Below are 13,736 nucleotides of genomic sequence, written 5' to 3' on the forward strand. Positions count from 1 at the left end.
ATCCAGTCACTGAGGGCTCTTTTGTCTACACCAGTTTTGCTTCCACTATAGCTGGAACATAATGAAAGATCTCTTCATCAGATTTTAAAACATGCTAGTAGAGGAACAGATGGTCCATAAATTATCTTGGATCTGTTTGGTGCTTTAAAGGTAATCATGATCACTCTGTCATATACTTAGAAACAAATTGGTAGCCAGTGCAATGCTTATATCACAGGTAATACAGGCTGACTAGCACAGAATATACTAGAACTATTACTTCTCTCAACTTGGAAACTATGGGCTGGTACAGATGAGGGCTTTGCACCAGCCTGGGCCCAAAAGTAGGGCTAGGTAAGGCTCAGCGTTTACATGCTGCAAGCCCTACTATTGGCGCCCATGTGCCTTCTTGGTGTGCGCCCGTCCATACGGGGTTTGACATGATGATGCACAGGTGTCAGAGCGCCCAAATGGCACTCTGCAAAAGAGGCATCATCATGGCATGCAAGCACATCTATGACGCCCCTTTAAAGAAGCTGCCTAGAGCAGCTTCGTTTTAGGGAGTGGGTTGGTGCTGCAGAATGCGGCTGCTGCAGCACCAACCAGGAGCAAAGACTGGCAGCTTTTAGCCACCTGTCTGTTGAGTCCCCTCTGCTTCTATTAATGCAGATGTTCACTTTTTTGCTGCAGCATCACACTACTGGCTCATGTTCAGTTTATGATCAATAATAATTCCATAACCCTTTTTGCATGTAGTCTTGCTGAGCCATGTGTGCCCCATCCCGTGAGGGGCAGGAGCAACAGGCACGCGGCCCCTGCTCCTTTCCTCGGGGCTTTGCCAGGCCTGAGGTGTCCTCTGAAGGACACCTCAGGTCTGCCGAAGCCCCGCAGGAAGGAGGAGGAGGAGGAGGCTGGCTGCCCTTGCTCCTTTCCTTGGGGCTTCCCCAGGCCTGAGGTGTCCTCGAAAGGACACCTCAGGGCTGCCGAAGCCCAGCGGGGAGGAGGAGGCGTGTGCCCGCCCTCTCCTCCTCGGTCCCTTCCTTCGGCCGAACAGGCTCCAAGGGGCCCTTTCAGCTGAAGGGGAGGGAGGCCGAAGGAAAGGGCTTGGGCACCCGTCCCAGGCCCTTCCTTTCAGCTCTTCCCTTCGGTCGAAGGGACGGGCGGCCGCTGGAGCCCTGTTGGAGAGGGGGAGCCCTGTTGGAGGAGGACCCCCGCCCCCTTCCTTCCCTCCCCGCAGTTGTCTGGCAGCCGCAGGAAGGGCGGGAAGAAAGAGGAGGACCTCCGCCCCCTTCCTGCCCTGCCCGCGGCTGTCTGGCAGCCGCGGGAAGGGAGGGAAGGAGGAGGAGGACCCCCGCCCCCTTCCTTCGCTCCCCGCAGCTGTGAGCCACGGCCTCCGTCCGGGGACTAGAGGAGGAGCTCCTCCTCTTGAGGCTGGCTGGCCAATGGGGGCAGGCTGGAGCTCCAACAGCCCGCCCCCTGCCAGCGGCCATTGGCCAGCCAGCCCCAGGAGGAGAAACTCCTCCTATTTAGCCCTGCGCGTGGCCCTGCAGGCGCATGCAGGGCTACAGGAAGCCGCCAGTGGGTGGCGGCGGTGGTGCACTGTCTGCAGCCCGCCCTCCTTGGCGCTGGCGCCACTGCGGCACCACCTGTGGCAATCGGCGGCAGGACCGGGCTGGGGCTGGTACTGACGCCTCAGTGGGCTGGATCCAGCCCGCGGGCCGGGGGTTGCCAACCTCTGGGGTAGACTGTAGATTTTGTGGTGTCTTCTGGGTGTAAGCTTGAAGCCTCTGTAGTAGCCTGTAGATTCCCAATGCAAAGTGGTGTTTCTATAACTATGAAATAGTTCAGGCGTACATACGCACAGAGTGGTGAAGAGCCTTTTCCAGGTCTTCTCTAAACTCATGTCGGCCTTTACCCATTTTCTTAAAAACTGAACTGTAACTTTGGTAATTTCTTGACATTTTAAAAAGTTTTGGGGACGTTTGGACTGGTTTTATAATTTGGGAGGCTCTTTGCAGGTGTTTCCCCAAACAGTAATGAAGACAAAAAAGGAAATACCTGGAAGCATTTTTGTCCAAAACTTTGGTTTTTAAAACCCTCCACCCATGCTGGGAAAACTGGTGTAAAATGTCTGATAATGTTCCTTGAAGGGAGCAGGACTGGTCTGTTAAATACTGTTTTTACACATGTATCCAAACCTATTTTAAGTCCAAAACATCCTATTAAACTGGAAGTAACCTCTCCCTTTTTGTTTTTTTAAAGGCTAATACAGGCCTAGATGTCTGAAATAGTCTTTGACTTGCCACTTGTGCCCTATGGGTGCTTTGGGGGTACAAGTGGTAATTTTTCTCCCACGCCCCTTCCTCACCACTGGCATGAGAAGTCTTGTGGATCAGGAGGCTGCATTGAGGTTCGAGCAGACTATATGCAGCCCACAGATCATGTGTTGCCCATCCCTTGGGCAACTGTGCAAGGAAGGCCATATTTTCCCCCTGAGAATCCTTGGAGAGTCACATATTCCACCACAACAGCCCAGTACCCAAAATAATAAATTGCCCTTAATTGCCTCCAAATACCCTTTAGGACATGAGGCACTATTTTCACCATGTTTTAGGGGCACCCTGGGCCATTTTTGGCCCTGAAATGCCTTTTTTTTTTAATCACAGAAACTGATCAGAAGTCACATCTTATATCAAAAAGTGGGATCCTGAAACATAATGGGAAAGCTATCCTCATGCCTCATAGAAGGCATTTGAGGGCAAAGAAAAATTATTTCTTTGAAAAATGTAATCAAATTTTGTTTTGACCCCAGTGGAGTGCCAAGTAATAGTGCCACTCTATTCTGCTCTGGTCAGGCCCCACCTGGAATACTGTGTCCAGTTCTGGGCACCACAATTCAAAAAGGATGTTGAGAAGCTGGAGCATGTCCAAAGGAGGGCAACTAAAATGGTGAAGGTCTGGAAACCATGCCCAATGAGGAATGACTTAGGGAGCTGGGGATACTTAGCCTGGAGACGAGAAGGTTAAGAGGTGATATGATAGCCCTGTTTAAATACTTGAAGGGATGTCATATTGAGGAGGGAACAAGCTTGTTTTCTGCTGCTCCAGAGAACAGGACCTGGAGCAATGGATGCAAACTACAAGAAAAGAGATTCCACCTCAACATTAGGAGGAACTTCCTGACAGTAAGATCTGTTCAACCATGGAACACTCTTCCTCAAAGAGTGGTGGAGTCTCCTTCCCTGGTGGTCTTTGAACAGAGGCTGGATAGCCGTCTGTCGGGTATTGTTTGATTGAGATTTCCTGCATGGCAGGGGGTTGGACTGGATGGCCCTTGAGGTCTCTTTCAACTCTGATTCTATGAGTGCAATGGGGCTCCAAACACAGTGGAAATGCCCTTCACACATCCACATAGTCATTTGGGGGCATTTTAGAGGATTATTTTTGTTGTTGTTGTTGTTGTTGTTGTAGATATATGTGCCTTGGTGTGAGAGATGTATGTGTATATAGAACAAAAACTAACAGAACAAGTTCAGTGAGCAAGAGAGGGAAAGTTCCACTTTGAATTAAAATTACACTTGGAAATACTAATTATTTTTTAAAAAATCTTTAGATTTATCAACACGCAAATATTTGTATGACTGTTCTTAATGTCAGATTATTCACTATTGTTTTGAGAGGATTTCAGAAAATGGCAACGCATTTATGAAATGTATTTATCTAATCTTCCAAGGAGGTTGCACCAGAAGCAGGATGTTGCACACCCTCACAGCTGGCTGGCAACATTGCGCCACAATGTGCAGCAGTTGGCTCCTTTCTGCAGAAACCGCAAAGGATTGAAATGTGACTCCAGTGAGCACAATGCTTCAGTTACAGGGAAGGGGTCAGAGGAGACCTAGCTCTCTGTGTGTGATCATCTTGGGGCTGCTATTTTTGGAAGGCTACAGCCGACAAATGTTGACTAAAATGAGAGCCAATGACAGAGTGTGGTGGAAATGGGCAAATTTACTAAGGTTTCCCTGTCTTTTGCCACATTATTCAAGCATAATTTATGCCAGATTGGCCAGAAACCTTAAAAAGTGAAGGCAGGTTCATCCCCTACTTGTGGACTATCTGAGGGTGAGAGAAATTAGTGTCCTGCTTTGTAGCAGGTTTTCAGCCCTTGCAACTCTGCCAGAAAAGGAGCCAGAATGGTGTAGTGGTTTGAGTGTTGGACTATGACTCTGGAGACCAGGGTTCAATTCCCAGCTTGGCCATGAAACCCACTGGGTGAACTTGGGCAAGTCACATGCTCTCAGCTTCAGGGGATGGCAATGGCAAACCTCCTCTGAACAAATCTTGCCAAGAAAATCCCAGGATAGGTTTGCCTTCGGGTCGCTATAAGTCAGAAATGATTTGAAAGCACACAACAACAACTTAGTAGTGAGATCTCAAACATCAATTAACTCATTTTTTCCCCAAACCATCTATGGGTCCCCTTATGCAAGAGGATAGTATGCGTATAAAATCCCTTTAGAAATTCAGAGGTACTTCAAGGCAGCAGAGCAGCAGAGGTTTCTACAGAAACTGAATTTGGGGAGCATCTCATCAATAAAAACAATAGATTTGATGGGCAGCCAAGAAAACCAAATGCTGAAAATAATTCAAGTTTTTATCAGTTGATCCTATGAAGGAAATGTACTGTGAACTGAATAAGAAGACAGCTTTGGCAAATGTTAGAATACAAGTTATGGGAGTATTTAGGATGCAGAAATATGTTCCCCAGTAGTAAGCACAGTGTTCAATCTGGCTTCATCCCTTGTTTTTAACATTGCACTGAGTGATGGTAAATGCTTGGAAAAAAGCAATATGTTGTTGGTACTCAGCAGGACAGAAATAAATTGCTGACCTCCCTACTCAGCTTGGAGCAATGGAGGGCACTGGATTCATCTCACCAATTGCCCAAAGCCACAGATAAGAGGGAAATGTCACAGAGAAGATTCCACAACTCCACCCCAAGAAAGAGGCAGGATTGAGAGGACACTCAAATACATAATGAGTAGGAGTAAATACATGTAGTATATATAAGGACATTATTTGGTATGACCTGATTCTCCTGCTGACCAATTGATTGAATGACCCTAAGCCCTAATATTATGGAAGAGGGAAATAGGCTTACTTCTGACCACTTTATTTATTATTTATTTATTACCATGCAGTTTTATAAACTCCTATCTGAAGGGTCTGGAGCCCATGTCCTATGACAGGGGTTGGCAACCTATGGCTCGCGGGCCGCATGCGGCCCTCCAAGGCCTAGGGACCGGCCCCAGCCCGGCCCTGCTGCAGATTGCCACTGGGGCCGGGCCTCGGGCTTCCGGCACAGGCGCGCAGGGCCTTGGGCCTCCGGTGCAGGCACGCGGGGCCTTGGGCCTCTGGCACAGGCGCAGGCGTGCAGGGCCTAGGGCCTCCGGTGCAGGCACAGGCGTGCAGGGCCTCGGGCCTCCGGCGCAGGTGCACAGGGCCTTGGGCCTCCAGCGCAGGCACGCGGTGCCTCGGGCCTCCGGCGCAGGCGCAGGGGGCCTCCGGCGTAGGCGTGCGGGGCCTTTGTGCGCAGGGCAAGCGGCGGGCAAGGGGGAGCAAGTGGGGGCAAGGGGGGCAATTGTCTATAGAAGCCTCAGAAACATGCATTTATATTAACATTTTTTAAAAAAATCAGCAGATTTTTTTTGCGTGTCCATCTTTTTAATTAAAAAAGTGTCCTCCATTTTAAATTTTTGTCCTACATTTGTCCCGGTTTATTTATTTATTTAATTTTTAAAAATTATTTAATTAATTTTTTTGGCTTCGGCCCCCCAGTTGTCTGAGGGACAGCAACCCGGCCCCCGGGTCAAAAAGGTTGCCTAACCCTGTCCTATGAGAAGAGACTTAGGGAGCTGGGTATGTTTAGCCTGGAGAAGGCGAACAATACTGCAACAAACTACACTTCTCAGAATTCCATAGCGTCGAGCCATGGCAGTTAAAGTGGTACCAAACAAGGATTATTTCTGCAGTGTGTATGCAGCCAGTGTGAAAGAAAAAGCAACATTCCAAGGATAAAATTAAGTTCCAGGTTAATTTTACACCTTCTGATCAGCTGAACATAAATTTGAACACAGTTCTTTTTTTTCAAATAAAATTGCCACCATTCGCACTTCTTCACCGCCACAGTGGCAAGAAATATAATATCAGTAGTAAAAAAGGAAGAGGCGTAACCTTTAAGTATACTGTATTCTAAAAGCCTGGGTTGGGTGTTAGGTTTTTGGTGTGTTTCCCCCCCCCCCCCTTTTTTAAAGAAGGAACTGCTCAGAAGAAGAACTTTACTTTTTCACAACAGGAAAAGATCGTGGAGAAGAAGCAACAGAAACTGCTTGATGTAGGTTTTTTATGCCTTTGTTTCCTAGGTATTTTTTCTATTCTGGTAGAGTAGTTCATGTTTAATTTGTAGTATATTATTTTGGGGTTTCCCCCCTCTCTTTAAAAAAGAAAAGGTCTATATTTTAATCCTGTCACTTGCTTTTTCTGCCTTAACCCTCAATCTACACTGTGTATAATGGTAACAAAAATTTAGTATGGCTGATCAGTATAGTATTTCTGGGATACTGATATGGCCAAAATCTCAATTGCACCTGTTACTTGTACAGTAAACTAGTGAATTTCAGCATTTGGCAGACACATTATATCTTCTATATATTTTGACCAGGAGTGCCACTAGGTATATGTACCCTCCTTTGTGATTATGCCAAGATGCTGTTAGTTGTAGTCCAAAAAGAAACATTCCCAAGCTCTGTGTTTCATTCAAATTTGTGAAACAGAAACCTTTTTTAAAAAGGCTTTTTGTTTTGCTTCAAAAAAAAGCATCCTGGGTCTTAATGCTTCAATACCCGATTATTTCTTTGTTCTAAGTCACCCTAGTCACCAATATTTTCTTTGTGCGGGATTCGAAATGCATGTTTTATTATTATAGTACACTAGAATGAAACCTCCTGCTGTACTTGACATAAGCTTTTAGTTGTAATCTTATTTCAGTTATATGAATGGATTGTATGGTAGGTAATTCTCTCCCTCTGGAGCTGGGAGGAGTACAAAATGAAGAAGAGCCAGAAAACGAAGTGTTTTTTCAAATAGCTTTTCAGATGTGAAGGAGTTCTGTGCAGATTATAATATTCTTTCTGCACATCATTTCTTACTGTTGCTGAAAAGGAAGGTTTAGCTATTATGTGTTGTAATGTGGGTATCTGGCATCACTTGTAAAACAGAACTTACAACTTTGCCTTTTTTTAAAAAAAGGATTACTAATAATTATAGTTCCATGTTGTCATTTCCACAGATTGTTACCATCATAATTTGTTAAAAGTAAGAATTTACTTTCTTGTTTCTCTGAAGTAACTACATTGTTAAGTTACAATTATTTTCAAAAAATTAGAATGCTCCAAACTGCTGGTTTATGGTGAAAAATTACTGTTTTTAGAGTACTGTAAGCATACTATCTTCTTGCAGAAGGGGACACAGTTAATTGATGTTTGAGATCTCATTGCAGTGTTGTTATTGTTATGTGATTTCAAGTCATTTTCATCTTCTAGAGACCCTAAGGCAAAGCTATCCTGAGGTTTTCTTGGCAGGTTTCTTCAGAGGGCTTTTGCCATTGCTATCTTCGGAGGCTGAGAAAATGTGACTTGGCTAAGGTCAGCCAGTGGATTTCATGACCATGCTGGCACTCAAACTCTGACCTCCAGTGCTCAGACTACTACACCACACTGTCTTACTTCTCACTGCTATAAATTGTAACTTGAGAGCATCACTTCAGGGAGAGGAGAGGCATTCCTTCTTTAACATATACAATTGTTATAGCCGTTGTGTTTCACTTTAGTAAAAAAAAATGTCCATCTTATAACAATTCTATATTTTAAAGAAAGAATGCCTCCCCTCTCCCTCTCCCTGAAGTGATGCTCTCAAGTTACAATTTATAATAGTGCAAAGATAAAATATAAAAGATAAAATAGCTGCCTTCTACCTGACAGCCTTTATCATTAGTTTGCCTTATATTTGAAAGGAATGAGAAAGAAGCATTTCCTGCTTCAGAGTTAATCTACATGAGAGATTTGCCTCTATCCATGAATACCTGACATTTTCAGAACATGTAACACACTCCCCCAAAAGTTATCTTTTCAGTGTTTCTACTCTTATATCTTTGATTTCTTAAGACCATTTATGATTTTTAAAAACAAAATTTCTTGTGGTTTCCATGGAGCGTATATTTTTTGTGTGCTAAACCTGTGGTATTGTGGTATGGTCTTGGTGATAGAGGCGTCCCCCCACAGAACATTGTCTTTTAAAGCACTGCACATTTCCCCCACATTTGCAGGATTAAACATTAGTGTGCGCCACAGAAAAATGTTGTAAACACAGAAGAATACTGTGCAGAATTTTTTAAACTGACTGCTGGGTAAGACTACAAATAATTTTTTTAAGATCAGCATAGTGGTTCATCTCATTTACATGATAGATGTACTTTAGTACCTACATTAATGTTGAATCATTACATTTATTGTAATACTATTCACATGTGTGTCCACAGGATCCAAGCACAGCCATAGAATACCTAGAACAGCTGCCTTTGGTAGAATACTTTCGCTATGAGAAATATACTTACCATCTATGTCTCTGGCAACACAACATATTCCTATTATTGCAGAAAGAGAAATCAATATAAAGTTTGTTGTTCTCTGAGAAATAGCCCAGCAAATGGAATGGAAGAAAAGAACTCGATTTAGCCACAACAAAACAAAAAAATAGACAGTGAAAGATGATGCCAGACATCCAGGGTGTGTCCCATATACCATATCCCTCTGGTACAACCTCAGAGAAGATGCTGGATGGATCTGCATCCTGGTCAAAAATACTAATTGCAATTTGTTGTTACTCCTGTTCAGTTCAGTTCAAAATGTGGCTCACTGAAAAAAGTCAAGATCAACTGTGCTGTATGATCTGAGTATGTAGATAGATTGAATGAAACAACAAATTACAGCAGGCCCTTCACATTCACTGGGGTTAGATGCACAGGACCCCAATCATAGAATCATAGAATCGTAGAGTTGGAAGAGACCACTAGGGCCATCCAGTCCAACCCCCTGCCATGCAGGAAATCCAAATCAAAGCATCCCTGACAGATGGCCATCCAGCCTCTGTTTAAAGACCTCCAAGGAAGGAGACTCTATCACCCTCCGAGGGAGTGCATTCCACTGTCGAACAGCCCTAACTGTCAGGAAGTTCCTCCTAATGTTCAGGTGGAATCTCTTTTCCTGTAGCTTGCATCCATTGTTCCGTGTCCTGTTCTAGCAGAAAACAAGCTTGCTCCCTCTTCAACATGACATCCTTTCAAATATTTAAACAGGGCTATCATATCACCTCTTAACCTTCTTTTCTCCAGGCTAAACATCCCCAGCTCCCTAAGTCATTCCTCATAGGGCATGGTTTCCAGACCCTTCACCATTTTGGTTGCCCTCCTTTGGACACACTCCAGTTTCTCAATGTCCTTTTTGAATTGTGGCGCCCAGAACTGGACACAATATTCCAGGTGGGGCCTGACCAAAGCAGAATACAGTGGCACTATGACTTCTCTTGATCTAGACACTATACTTTTATTGATGCAGCCTAAAATTGCATTGGCTTTTTTAGCTGCCATATCACACTGTTCACTCATGTTCAACTTGTGGTCTACTTGGACTCCTAGATCCCTTTCACACGTAGTTTCATTCAGCCAGGTGTCCCCCATCCTATATCTGTGCATTTTATTTTTCCGCCCTAAGTACAATACCTTACATTTCTCCGTGTTGAATTTCATTTTGTTAGCTTTGGCCCATCTTTCTAGTCTATTCAGGTCATTTTGGATCTTGATCCTATCCTCTGGGGTATTAGCTATTCCTCCTAATTTGGTGTCATCTGCAAATTTGATAAGTATGTTCCAAATTCTGTCATCCAGGTCATTGATAAAGATGTTGAACAGTACTGGGCCCAGGACAGAGCCCTGTGGGACCCCACTGGTCACTTCTCTCCAGGTTGAAAAGGAGCCATTGTTGAGCACCCTTTGGGTTCGGCCGGTCAACCAGTTACAAATCCATGGAACAGTTCCTTTGTCTAGCCCACATTTTACAAGCTTGTTTGCAAGAATGTCATGTGAAACCTTGTCAAAGGCCTTACTGAAATCAAGATATACGATATCCACAGCATTCCCTTCATCTACCAAGCTGGTAATTTTATCAAAGAAAGAGATTAGATTTGTCTGGCATGACTTGTTTCTCTGAAACCCATGTTGAGTTTTTGCGATTATGGAATTGCTTTCTAGATGTTCACAGACTCTCTGTTTAATTATCTGCTCCAGAATCTTTCCTGGGATTGATGTCAGACTAACTGGACGATAATTGTTGGGATCCTCTTTTTTCCCCTTTTTGAAGATGGGGACGTTTGCCCTCCGCCAGTCTGCTGGGACTTCTCCTATTCTCCAGGAGTTTTCAAAGATTATTGCCAATGGCTCCGATATTACATTTGCCAGTTCTTTTAATACCCTTGGATGGAGTTCATCTGGTCCCGGAGACTTAAATTCATTTAGATTAACAAGGTGTTCCTCTACTATCTCTTTACTTATTCTGTGCTGAAATTCCCCTAGTCTGTCCTCTGCTCCATTATCCTCAGGTTTGAGCACCCTTTTCCTTTTCTGAGAAGACTGAGGCAAAGAAGGTGTTGAGTAATTCTGCCTTTTCTCTGTCCCCTGTTAACATTTTGCCATCCTCTCGACGCAGTGGCTCTACCGTTTCCTTCTTCTTACTTTTGCTGCGGACATATCCAAAAAAGCCCTTTTTATTGTTCTTAACCTCTCTAGCAAGCCTGAGCTCATTCTGCGCTTTAGCTTTTCTGACTTTACCCCTACACATGCCTGCTATTTCTTTGAATTCCTTTTTTGTGATTTCCCCCTTTTTCCATTTCTTATACATCTTCCGTTTCAAACTCAGCTCAGTTGAAAGTTCCTTAGTCATCCATCCTGGTTTCTTGAGACACCTCCCGTTTTTCTTTCTCACTGGAACTGTTTGAAATTGCGCCTTCAGTATCTCCCTTTTGAGAAACTCCCATCCGTCCTGAACTCCTTTATCCTTTAGTATTTCTGACCATGGAATCGCCTTCAATACAATGAAAGTGGGAAAACTACAAATAAAAAACAACACTGTTTATAAAACTGAGACATCCCTTTCTACGAATCCCTAGGTTCTCCACTACAACTCAGTGGTCAACTTCTCCCAGAATGTAACCATAGTATTGCATTGGAAGATCTAAAAGTGCCTAGAGAAGTGCTCTTTCTAGGAATCTCTAGGTCCTCTAGTGTGACTGTAAAGTTGCATTGAAAGGCTTAGAGAGAACATATTAATCAAATCCATGAATAATCAAATCCACAAAAGTCAAAACTGCAGATGTGGAGGGTTGACTGTAGTTTAAAGCAAGAGTTGGATACTTCAGTTCTTCACTTCATGGCTGTACTGGAGGGGGAGGATGATGGAAGGAACACAGTACTTGCTCAGGTTCATTAACATAGTCATAGATTCATAGAGTTGGAAGAGACCCCAACGGCCATCTAGTCCAACCCCTTGCCATGCAGGAAGACACAATCAAAGCACTCCTGGCCATTGATCCTGTGTTCAAAAATGGTTTAGCCATGTGACAGACCCAGGACACTTACCCAGTTTCCCTCTTTATCCTGTAGATCAAGTCAGCATCAAGGGGGTGTATACCAATAGTCACAATGAGACATCAATTGCAGGTTCTTGTAATCTAACCCCACCTTCAACATATTTATTGCATCTAAAAGGTGGCTATCAGTTGTGAACTCTGATCTCTTTGTAGAACTCTGATCTCTTTGAGTCTTACCTCTGCTTTGTCTGCAGAAAATTCTTCAGTTTTTCATTTATCAAGGATTTACCACGGTCTCTGCCATCATGGCAATTTGTACTATGCTTATACGGTTTCATTTTGATTGTGTCCACTTTCCCCACAAATTAGCATTGTTCCTCTTTCCCATAATCACAACTAGCCACATCGCAAGACCTTACTCTCTCCTGGGCTCTTTGGAGTCCTTTGTGAATCAGGTCATCTTTCCAATAATGGTGGTCTTCATGAGGATGCCCATTATGGTTGCAGTCAAACTGACTATATGACAAAATACTGTACTCCAAAATATATCTGAGAGCAATAAACTGGGCTATGGCATGGTTTCCAATTCTACACTCATTGCTGATTTCAATAGCAATGATTTCAATGTAGCAGTTTTTGCTGTAGTTCACATTTCTCTCTCAGGTGTTTCTTTAACTTTGTCCTTTCCAACAGCAATCTCTTTGTTAGAATTTAATTTCACAAACATTTCTGTCTTGGGGAATAATCACTTCTGACTGGAGCAAATTACAGGGAACATGCAATTCCCAATCGAACCAGCTTTACTGGCTACCAGCTCATTCTGTACACAATTCAAAGTACTTGTTATGACATATAAACCCCTGCATGACTTGGGTCCACACTGTCTGAAGGGCTGTATCTCACAATATGAGCCTTCCCAAGTCTTAAGATCCTCAGGGGAGGATTTTATTTTATTTTGTCTTGATCCCATCACCATCACAGGCAAGATTGATAAGGATGCAGGAGAAAGCCTTCTCAGAGCTTGTTCCCACTAGGGGAAACCCCGCGTTCTGAATCGAATTCATTAGGCAGCGTTCCCATTAGGATTCGGTTTAAATCTAGAACAGTTCTAGACCAACCCGGAATCGTTCCCACTAGAAATCGAATCCAGAAGCGGGTTAAAATTTAAATCCGTGTTTTCCTCATTTAACGCGTGTTAAAAAAACACTAGGGTCCTACCTAGTGTTTTTCCCTTGATTCGAGTTAGGAACCGGAGTATTTAGATGAGAACGATAGCATTTGAATCGGGCTAGAAGGATGGGAGGAGCTGACTGCGATGGAGGCTGTCCTTGGGGGAGTTGCCCTTTCTGTCCCCATTCGTCGTGGCTGTCGCCATTTTTGCTTCCCTCACCCCTTTGTTCGCTGTGGTCTTTCAATAAGAGATAAGGATTATTTTTATTTTTTATTTTAATGGTTTACAGGCGCTTAATCTCTTCAGCGCTTTAAGCGCCTGAAGTCTCGGCTGCTCAAGCGCCTGCATCTGCAAAGGACTATAAGGCTTCTCCCGGTGGATTGCAACCTCCCCTCTGTGTGGGGAGAGCCCATTTCTAACGGAGGAGAGGCAGGAAGGGAAGGCTCCTCTCAAAGAGGCATTCCCTGCCCGCTTGGGCTCTGATCTCGCCCAGGCAGGGAAGGGAAGGCTCCTCGCGAGGAGGCATCTGATCTTGCCCAGGCAGGGAAGGGCTCTGATCAGTGGGGGGGGGGGATAGAGCCTTTCTCCCTCTCTTTCTCAAACGGAATCTGCCTTCTCCTCCAACCCTAGAAAGAGAATCTTTGGGAAGAGTGCTCCCTCCCTGTTTTTCCAGCAGCCTCCTTCATTGATCTCTGTGGGCTCTCTGAAGGGATTCTGCCTGGCTGTCATTAGGAGACATGAAGCGGGGATGCTGCCCTGGAAAACCTATCCCATAGTTCCTCTGGAGAGAGCTTTGATTTCCTACTAAATTCGCATTGCCAGCAGCCTCCTTCATTGATCTCTGTGGGCTCTCTGAAGGGATTCTGCCTGGCTGTCATTAGGAGACATGAAG

General features: G+C 44.3%; 1 protein-coding gene across 5 annotated transcripts in view; it reads left to right on the plus strand.

Moving 5' to 3' along the window:
• Positions 1–1,577: 1,577 nt before the first annotated feature.
• ITGB2 (integrin subunit beta 2) overlaps positions 1,578–13,736 on the plus strand; it is a 57,889-nt gene continuing 45,730 nt past the window's right edge. The window contains exon 1 of one of the 5 annotated variants that reach the window (XM_042471235.1): positions 1,578–1,719. The gene's annotated coding sequence lies outside the window, so the exon portion shown is untranslated. Of the gene's footprint in view, positions 1,752–1,845; positions 1,926–6,276; positions 6,371–10,226; positions 10,245–13,736 lie in introns of those variants that run through there. The other 4 variants (XM_042471227.1, XM_042471245.1, XM_042471219.1 and 1 more) reach the window with 4 other exon arrangements.

The sequence above is a fragment of the Sceloporus undulatus genome, chromosome 1, assembly GCF_019175285.1.
Source record: "Sceloporus undulatus isolate JIND9_A2432 ecotype Alabama chromosome 1, SceUnd_v1.1, whole genome shotgun sequence".
NCBI lineage: Eukaryota > Metazoa > Chordata > Lepidosauria > Squamata > Phrynosomatidae > Sceloporus > Sceloporus undulatus.